General features: G+C 37.1%; 1 pseudogene across 1 annotated transcript; it reads left to right on the plus strand.

Moving 5' to 3' along the window:
* The first annotated feature begins 8,963 nt into the window (after window positions 1-8,963).
* On the plus strand, window positions 8,964-10,249 carry LOC100406507 (glyceraldehyde-3-phosphate dehydrogenase pseudogene; annotated as a pseudogene). The gene has a single exon (XR_013525817.1). The product of XR_013525817.1 is annotated as a glyceraldehyde-3-phosphate dehydrogenase pseudogene (transcript).
* The last annotated feature ends 253 nt before the right edge of the window (window positions 10,250-10,502 follow it).

Genomic DNA, 10,502 nt, shown 5'->3' on the forward strand with positions numbered 1-10,502 from the left:
CTAAAGTAATTGCTATGATTTCTACACCCAGAGTGAACTCTGAATGATGGAAGTTACAGCACAAATATGCACATAGAAGAGCAAATAAAAAAACATGAATGCCAGGACAGTCCAAACAATTTAATTAAAAGATGATTCTTAATTTTTTCTTGAAAAATTTACAGGTGTTTGTCAGACTAATCATGTAAGCCCTAAGGGCATCTGAGGAAAAGGAGAATGAGGCTCCTGATCAAAAACAGGGAGAGAAGAAATAATCTGGCAAACGTAGAGAATATGACAATGGTATGATTGTTGGATGGGAGAAGTTAGTGTGAGCACAAGCATGCTGGGAGTACATGACATTAGATAGTCTAAAGTATCAATCATTCATTCAGTCAGTGTGCTTTTTTTATGGAGTAAACAAAACAGAAAATGTTCCCAAAGACACGGCATTTTCAGTCTGCTGTGAAAGACTGACATTAAATAATTGATTTGACAAATATATGTAAAATTAAAAATCCTTAAAAAGGAATAAAAATTCAGAAAGCTGGGATGAGGAATTTATAAGAAAACTGATGTAAAGACTGGAAAGGAAGTCATTCTTGACAATATGACATTAAAACTAAGATCCAAATAAGAAAGAATTGGTCAGAATTAGGTAAGGAAGAGGAGAAGGAAGGGAATTTGCTCTAACTTTGAGCTGTATCCTGTGGCTTGGTTGAGAGATTGAAGTAGGGAAGTTGCACAGCTATAGTTGGGTTTTGAAAAAGTTATCTTGGGAGTAGAAAGGATACATTGAAAGGAACCAGGCGTGCTCTCCAAAAACCACCTTGTAGGCAATTGATAATGATAGGTTGATAAACTTTTGCAACATGGGCAGGTAAGACAGGAAACCTGTGAGTGCAGTTATGGAGATTCTGCAGTAAGGATAATGATGTGGGCAATGTGGAAGGAGACAAATAGCTGTAACAACTAAATTTCTGAATTTGGTGCTGACATTAAATAATGCTCTTCACCAAGATTAGAAGTATAAGTGATCTGTGCTACTGAGATGAACAGCAACAAAAAAGAAGTCTAAGTGAATAAAGGATAAAGTACTTATTGTCAAAGTTAGAGATAATGGGTATTACACAAAATTAATCATTTATTTATACTCAATTTTATATTTTGCTGTGTCCTGTCAACTTGAGTTTTAATGACAGAGGGAGGTGTTTTAAAATCTCTAAATGTGGTTATGGATTGTATATTTTTATTTGGAATTCTGGTAAGTTTTATGTAATTTCATATTTTGCTTTTTGTTACATATGAATTTAGAATTATTGCATAAATTAATCCAAAATCCGTTCACCACCTAACCTCACTAATTTTTTCTGTTATAAAATCCCTCTCTATCATTCTACTTGAGCCACTGTCCTCTTTGTTTTTCTTGGGATATGTCTAGCTCCTTGTTTAGACCCTGTGCAAATACTTCTCTCCCGTCTTTCTAAACATTGTTTATCATCCATGACTTTCTTGAAGTGTCTTTGAAAATGTCAACTCTCTGCAGAAATCTTTTCTCTGAAAACCCCACAGAAAACAGCCTTTCACTACATCAAAATCCATTCACTTGGGATGTTTTATTTTACTCTCTAGCTGTTATCAATGATTTGTTTATTTGTTTGTTGTTTGTTGATACTCATTAGAGTGTGAGCTTCATAACAACCAGAACTATTTATTCTCTATAGTATTCCTGGTGTCTGGCATGTTGTAGGTACTTAGTAAATATTTGTTAAAGAATAAATGTGAATATTTTAACACTACACAAAAGCTCTCTTTAAGTGCATTAATAGGTTTTGTTTAAAATATATTTTGTATCATATTAAAGTAAAACAGTGGTTCTCAACTGGGTGTATTTCGTAATTCAAGAGTCATTTTGTAATGCCTGGTGACATTTTTGGTTGCCAACACTTGGAGTAGGGGTGGTGCTATGGGTATCTAAGGCATAGAGGTCAAGGATACTGCTAAACAAGCTGCAGGGACACCACCTCAAAACAAATATTCAGTCTAAAATATCAGTAGTACCACTGTTGAGAACCCCTGATAGAGCTAATACCATTTTCATTTTGATTAAAACTTTTTGTATCATTTTGCATTATTTTACTTTCATCCCTTTGCTATCTTATGATTTGAATTTAACATTTAAAATAATTCTGAGACTTTTATTTTTATATTATAATTGAAAGTGATTCCTTTACATTCGATATATTTGGACTAAGTTTTATATGCTAATTGTTTCTTTTTTGTTTTCTTATTTTCTGCATTTTTTTGTAAAGAGACTCTTTAGAGGGTTTAATTACTTTATATCAAATTATACAGACAAAAACGCACCTAAGTGTATGACTCATTAAATTCCCACAAATTGAACACAAGCATATGCCCAGACCTCACATTAAGAAACAGACTATGAAGGGGCCAAGGGAAAACTTGCTTCTTGCCCTCAAAAGATTCATGAAAATGGAAAAAAATATATTAATAGGAGAAAAGACACTCAAGTTTATTTACATGCATAAGAGCCATACAAAATATCAGAACTCAAAGAAATGGCCAGATGGCTGACATTTTTATACCATCTTGAAGTTACAGAAAGAATGGGGGCTGGGAGCACAGCTGAACACAGTTTATGAAATCAGATTTCAGGGGCAGGATAGGAGATGGGAGAAAAGAAGAGGCGTGGCTAGGAAACGTGGTCCTGTTATATAGATAACATCTTACAGGTAGCAGCCCTCAGAGAGAATGGATGGTTAATGTTTTTTTCAGACCTTTAAAGATGATAGACTCAGATCTTTCCCAGATCCAGACAGGGAAAGGCCTCAGAGTAAGCCCGGCTACTTCAGCATAGGTTCCCTACAGATCCAAATCTCTCCCACAAAAGACAACTTTGCAGACATATCTCTGTTTGCAGACCTTCTGAACTGCCATTTTGTCAAAGAAGTATATTCTGGGGTGAAATATTTTGGTTTCCTTCTATCACTATCACTCCAGAAGCCCCATTATCTTCCTTCTAGTCTTTAGACAAAAGAGGAACTATTCTTCAGGTTTCTAGTGGCACAAATGAGAGTTGTCGTTTTTTGTACTTTAGATGCGTAGATTTATAAGGTATGTATCCTTCAATGTCTGTTTTCTCTTAAATATTATGGTGGTGAGAGTCATCTTTATTTTTTCCGTGTGGTCATAGATTGTCTATTCTTGTTATTGTATTGTATTTTACTTGTGAATATATTCCTGTTTTGTTTACTTATTCAGTCTATCATTGCTGGGTGTGATGGTTAGTTTTAGGCATTGACTGGATAAAGAAATGTCTAGAGAGCTACTAAAGTGTTATTTACCTGTGAAGGTATTCCTGGAAAGACAGGCCTGTGTGTCAGTGGACTAAGTGGGTAAGATCTGCTTTGGCTGTGAGCTCAGATTGAAGAAAAGGCAGAGACAGGAAGAAGTCTTCTTCTCTCTCTTCCAGAGCTGGGAAGGCCTTCTTCTCCTGCCTTTGCATATCAGAACTCCAGGTTCTCTGGCTTTTGAACTCCGGGACTCACACCAAAGTCCCCTCCCCCAATGCCCCCTGTTTAGAGTTCTCCTGCAACCTTTACTCTGCTCTATGGCCTTTGATCTTGGACTTAGAGTGGTACCATAAAGCTCTGGTTGTGAAGCTTTTGAACCAGAACTGAGTCATGCTGTAGGTTTCCCTGGTTGTCCAGCTTTTAGAAGCATATTGTGGCACTTCTCAGCTTCCATAATCAATCATGTGAACCAAGTTTTCTAATAAACCTCCTTTCTTCTATTTATCTATCTATTATCTATCTGTTTATCTAACATCTATCTATCTGTCTACCTTCCTATCTGTTTATCTATCTACTCTATCACCTATTCATCCATCCATCCACCCATCCATCCACTCATTCTAGTTCTTTGGGGAATCCTGACTAATAAATATAGTAGGCATTAGACGTAATTAACACTTTGAGATTATGATGAACAGTACTTCTATGAACATGAGTATGTATTATTTGGTAAACCTATGTCCACATTTAATTTAAGGATAGACCTTCACGTGAAACACAGGTCACCCCTTATCTGTGAGGGATACGTTGGATGCCTCCAGTGGATGCCTAAAACCAGGGAAGGTACTTAATACTATATATATTATGTTTTCTCCTATATGTAACTACCTATGATAAAGTTTAGCTAATCAGTTAGGCACAGTACTTTTGCGTTTTGGAGCCATTATTAAGTAAAATAAGAGTTATTTGAAAACAAGCACTGTGATATTGTGAAAGTGAGTCCAATAATGAGACAGCTACTAAGTGACTCAGGATTTATCAGTGGGTAACATGAATGTGTGGATATGCTGAACAAGTGAATGATTCATGTCTCAGCTGGCAAAGAGCAGAGCATCATGAGATGTCATCATGATACTCAGAATGGGGTGTAACGTAATATACAAATTATTTACTTTTGGAATCTTCCATTGAATATATTTGGACTGTGGTTGGTCACTGAAACCTTGGAAAGTAAAACTGTAGAAAAAGAAGAGTACTGTACTGTCAACTAACTTTCCAAAATGGTTATTTAAATATATAACAGTGTACATACATAGTACACAAAAGGGTTGTACAAATGACAAACTGTGTACAGAATTCTAGGTGCTCCACAGCCTGACATTTGGCATTTTTCATCTTTTTCTACATTTTATACATTCTGGTGTAGAGAGTTCTGTTTTAATTGGCATTTTTGATGCCTAATGAAGTCAAACAATACTTGTAGATTTGTTGTCTATTTTAATAATATTGCCTTTTATCCAGATTACTATAACAACTAAATTTAATTTTTAAATTTAAATTATTTATTTAAATTTCAACTTTTTTTCAGATACAGAGGATATATTTGTAGACTTGTTGCTTGGGAATATTGTGTGATGCTGAGCTTTGCGGTATGGATCCTGTCACCTAGGCCAAGAACATAGTACCAGATAGGTAGTTTCTATAACCCATGTCCTCCCTCTTTCACCCTCTAATAGTCCAGAGGGTCTGTTGTTCCCATTTTATGTCCATGTGTAGTCTGTGTGTAACCCTCTGTTATGAGTGAGAACATCTTACATTTGGTTTTCTATTCCTTTGTTCATTTGCTTAGGGTCACAGCCTTCAACTCCATCCATGCTGCTGCAAAGGATGTGATTTCCTTCTTTTCTATGGCTGCATATTTTATAATATTTTATAATATTTCATGTGAATTTTTCTCTTTCTTCTATTGGATTGTGTAATTTCTTTCTAATAATTTATTGACATTCTTTATGTGTTTTTGTAACCACCCAATGGATTTGTCTTGTCCACTGCCCAGAAAAGCCAATGCACTGAGAACAGCAGATATATATATATATATATTTTGTACTTTAAGTTCTGGACTACATGTGCAGATCTTGCAGGATTGTTGCAGAGGTACACACATGCCATGATGGTTTGCTGCTCCATCTCCCCATCACCAACATCAGGCATTTCTCCCAGTGTTATCCCTCCCCAACCTCCCTGCTCCTCACTGTCCCTCCCCTAGCCCCCCATCCCCCAACAGACCCCAGTGTGTGATGTTCTGCTCCCTGTGTCCATGTGTTCTCGTTGTTCAACACCCACCTATGAGTGAGAACATGTGGTGTTTGGTTTTCTGTTCTTGTGTCAGTTTGCTGAGAATGATGGTTTCCAGATTCATCCACGTCCCTGCAAAGGACACAAACTCATTGTTTTTTATGGCTGCATAGTATTCCATGGTGTATATGTGCCACATTTTCTTTATCTAGTCTATCATTGATGGGCATTTGGGTTGGTCCCAGGTCTTTGTTATTTTAAACAGTGCCACAATGAACATTTGTGAAACAGCACAAATGTAGAGAAAGTGTTTAATGAATGCAGAGGCTGCTAAATGGGAGAACAGAGATTATTACTCAAATCAGCCTCCCTGAAATTTCAGAGACTAGGATGTTTTAAGGATAATTTGGCAAGCAGTGAGCTAAGGAATGTGAAATACTGATTGGTTGGGTGAGGAATGAAATCATAGGGGGCATCCAAGCTGTATTCTTGCTGTCTCCTGTTCCTGGGTGAGATTGCAGAACTAGTTGAGCCAGTTTACTGGTTTGGGTGATGCCACTTGGCCCATCAGAATGCAGTGTCTGGAAAATATCTTTAATACCAGTCTTGGGTTTTACAATAGTAATGTTATCTGTAAGAACAAGTGGGGAGGTTAGAAAACTTGCGACCTGTGGCTGCATGACTCCTGACCCATAATTTCTAATCTTGTGGCTAATTTGTTAGCTTTACATAGTGCTCCATTCCCCAGACAAGGAGTGGTTGCTTAGGGAAGGAGCTGTTATCCATTTCAGAGGTAAACTATAAGCTAAATTCTTCCTTTGGTTTGCTCAGCCTACACCTAGGAATGAACAAGGGCAGCTTGGAAGTTAAAGGCAAGATGGAGTCAGGTCAGATCTCTTTCACTGTTAAAATTTTTGTTATAATTTTTGCAAAGGCAGCTTTATTCCAAATTTATCAAATATGTGTATTGTGAATTTCTTCTTTCTTTGAGTTGCCAATGAATTGACTTTCATCATTTTATTTATCCTAATTTTTGGGTTTAGAATATAAACATTCTAATTAAATTACTTTAGTGATTACCCTTACAATTTTAATATACACAGAATTCTATAGTTAATAATTTTCTCTAACTGTTCTCAAAGCATATATGTTGTATATCCACTCACTCACCTTATGAGAGATATGCTATTTTTCCTAGTATTTTATTTATATCTTTGGTGTTTTAACCCTACAAATTAGACATTAGTATTTCATTATACATTCAATGTTACCAGAAATTCATTCACATACTGGATTTTTTCTTGTATTTCAATTCTTTTGTGTTAAATTTACTTTTTTCTGAAACTATCTTTTAGAACATTTATTCTCAAATTTACCATATATAAGAATAAACTGGAGGGCTTAATAAAACACAGATTGTTAAGCACCAGCCTACAGTTCTGATTCAGTAGGTCTGGAGTTAAGTCTGTTAATTTGCATTTCTAACGAGTTCCTAGGAGATGCAGATCCTGTTGATTTGGCGACCATATTTTGAGAACTACTGCTTTGGAAGTTCTTTCAGTGAGAATCTGTTGATAGCAAATGTTCTAATATGTTGTTGCTTGCTTTTTTCGTTTACTTATAATTGTCTTCTGTGCCTAGCAGAGTCCCTGACACAATGTAGGCACTCAAATTTAAATATTAATTAAATGATAAAACTGAAGAATGATGCAAAATTGATTTCTAAGTATAATGACCTCACAAAAATAAGTGATTGGGATATTTAAATTTCTTGTGAGGTTATAACATTAAACTTAAGCCACAAACTATGTGTTCAATATTTTGAAAATAGTTCCTTATGAATTTGCCTTAAAGAGAGAATGCATTCTTAGTAAACACCTAGAGGCTTTCTCATTCTGCAGAGAATTACTTAAATGTTTCTTTTTTTCTCATTCTGCACAGAATTACTTAAATGTTTCTTTTTTTCTTCTTCTGCAGAGAATTACTTAAATGTTTCTTTTTTTCTCATTCTGCACAGAATTACTTAAATGTTTCATTTTTTTCTTATATTTATCTTAAAATTGTACATTTCGATCTCTTTTGGGTAATATTTTACATCAGTTATATTATAGAATTCATAATACGTAAAAAGTGGGAAGAGATGCAGGGTGAATTTCTTAAGGCAGTGATAAAGGTTGGAATCAGAACATGATCAACATCAGCGTTAAATATATAAATTATGTAGATATTCTTATGGATTGCTTTCATTAAAAACTCATTTAATTTTATATTAAGAACTACAGAGTATTTTATAAGTAGGATGTGCAGAAAAATTTCTAAAAATGTTCTATAAACATAAAAATATGTTTGCAGGGGGTGTGTGTGTGTAAACATTCCCTGAACTTTAAACTTCTAAAAATCCAGGTATACTAGGACCAAGGATAGGAAGAAATTTGAAGAGAGAAATAATGACACAGTGATTTTTTTTAAAGGCATATATTAGAGTTACAGGTCAGTACTTTATGGATATTAAGAATCTTATGGATGGGCACAGCGACTCACCTCTGTAATTCCAACACTCTGGGGGGCTAAAACAGGAGGATCATTTGGGTCTAGGAGTTCAGAATCAGACTGGGCAAGACCCCATATTTATAAAGAATTAAAAAATTAGCCAGGTACAGTGGTGTGCACCTGTAGTCCAAGTTCCTAGGGAGGCTAAGGAAGAAGGATCATCTGAGCCTGGGAGGTCAAGGTCACCAGTGAGCCAACATCACGCGACTTCATTCTATCCTGGGAGACAGAGCAAGACTCTGTCTCTCCCTCTAAGAAAAGAATTCTCTATTAGATTATTGATAAGCTATCTGATTTAGAAACTATTGAAGAGAAGATAATTTTAACAAAGACAACCTCTTTTCCTAATTTAAATATGTTCATATAGTTATAGCCCAATTATCTAGGTAGACTTTATTGCTATCATATGATAATTATTTTACTATCAAACTGAAATTTCTACATATTACATTGTTGTTGTTAACCAAATTAATTTTATACTCATTGAATTAGAATATAATCATAATTATTAAAATTACTATACATCAGTTATAATTTACTAATGTGTTATGAAATTTTGTATAGTTATTAGACTAACTATTTTATACTTTAGAAGAATTTCAAAATAACATAGCAATTTTTTTCTCATTTGTCATGTAGAACTACTTAGCAGCTAGTTAACAGAATGAACAGAAAAGATGAAGTCATTCTGAATATTCTCGAAGTATTTAAACAAAATTTATAAGAACAGAGATAATGATAGTAGGATGAAGAATCTAGTCTAGTGTAATGTAAGATTCAAGAATTCAGTGGCAAAAAGAAATGGTAGCAAAAAGTATGTGCCTTGGCTCTCTGCTCCTCCTGTTCGACAGACAGCCGCATCTTGTCTCCCATCGCCAGCCACATCCCTGAATCACCATGGGGAAGGTGAAGGTCGGAGTCAACGGATTTGGTTGTATTGGGAGCCTGGTCACCAGAGCTGCTTTTAACTATGGTAAAGTGGATATCGTCGCCATCAATGATCCCTTCATTGACCTCAGCTACATGGTCTACATGTTCTAGTATGATTCCACCCATGGCAAATTCCATGGCACTGTCAAGGCTGAGAACAGGCAGCTTGTCATCAATGGAAATCCCATCACCATCTTCCAGGAGTGAGATCCCTCCAAAATCAAGTGGGGTGATGCTGGCGCTGAGTATGTGGTGGAGTCCACTGGCGTCTTCACCACCATGGAGAAGGCTGGGGCTCACTTGCAGGGGGGAGCCAAAAGGGTCATTATATCTGCCCCCTCTGCTGATGCCCCCATGTTCGTGATGGGCGTGAACCATGAGAAGTATGACAACAGCCTCAAGATCGTCAGCAATGCCTCCTGCACCACCAACTGCTTAGTGCCCCTGGCCAAGGTCATCCATGACAACTTTGGTATCGTGGAAGGACTCATGACCACCGTCCATGCCATCACTGCCACCCAGAAGACCGTGGATGGCCCCTCCGGGAAACTGTGGCATGATGGCCATGGGGCTCTCTGGAACATCATCCCTGCCTCTACTGGCACTGCCAAGGCAGTGGGCAAGGTCATCCCTGAGCTGAACGGGAAGCTCACTGGCATGGCCTTCCATGTCCCCACTGCCAACGTGTCAGTGGTGGACCTGACCTGCTGCCTGGAAAAACCTGCCAAATATGATGACATCAAGAAGGTGGTGAAGCAGGCATCGGAGGGCCCCCTCAAGGGCATCCTGGGTTACACTGAACACCAGGTGGTGTCTTCTGACTTCAACAGCCACACCCATTCTTCCACCTTCGATGCTGGGGCTGGCATTGCTCTCAACGACCACTTCGTCAAGCTCATTTCCTGGTATGACAATGAATTTGGCTACAGCAACAGGGTGGTGGACCTCATGTCCCACATGGCCTCCAAGGAATAAGACCCCTGGACCACCAGCCCCAGCGAGAGCACGAGAGGAAAAGAGGCCCTCACTCCTGGGGAGTCCCTGCCACACTGAATCCCTCACCACACCGAATTGCCCCTCCTCACAGTTTCCATGCAGACCCCTTGAAGAGGGAGGGGCCTAGGGAGCCCCACCTTGTCGTGTACCATCAATAAAGTCCCCTGTGCTCAGCCAAAAAAAAAAAAAAAGTATGTGCCTTATGTTTCCAACTGAAGGGAATTATAGACTTAAGCCTATTAGAAAGTGAGATATAACCAGGATCATAATAAAAAAAAGTATAAAGTGGATTATTTTATAAATTTGGCTCAATAGTTAATTCTTATTTTATCAGTATTTTTTATATTGATGTATAAATGAGAATTATTAGAAGAATTTATGGATTTTACAAATTTACAAAGGCTTTATTTAGCTCTTTTGTTACTTTCACTTACAATG

Source organism: Callithrix jacchus, chromosome 1 (genome assembly GCF_049354715.1).
Source record: "Callithrix jacchus isolate 240 chromosome 1, calJac240_pri, whole genome shotgun sequence".
NCBI classification, from domain to species: domain Eukaryota; kingdom Metazoa; phylum Chordata; class Mammalia; order Primates; family Cebidae; genus Callithrix; species Callithrix jacchus.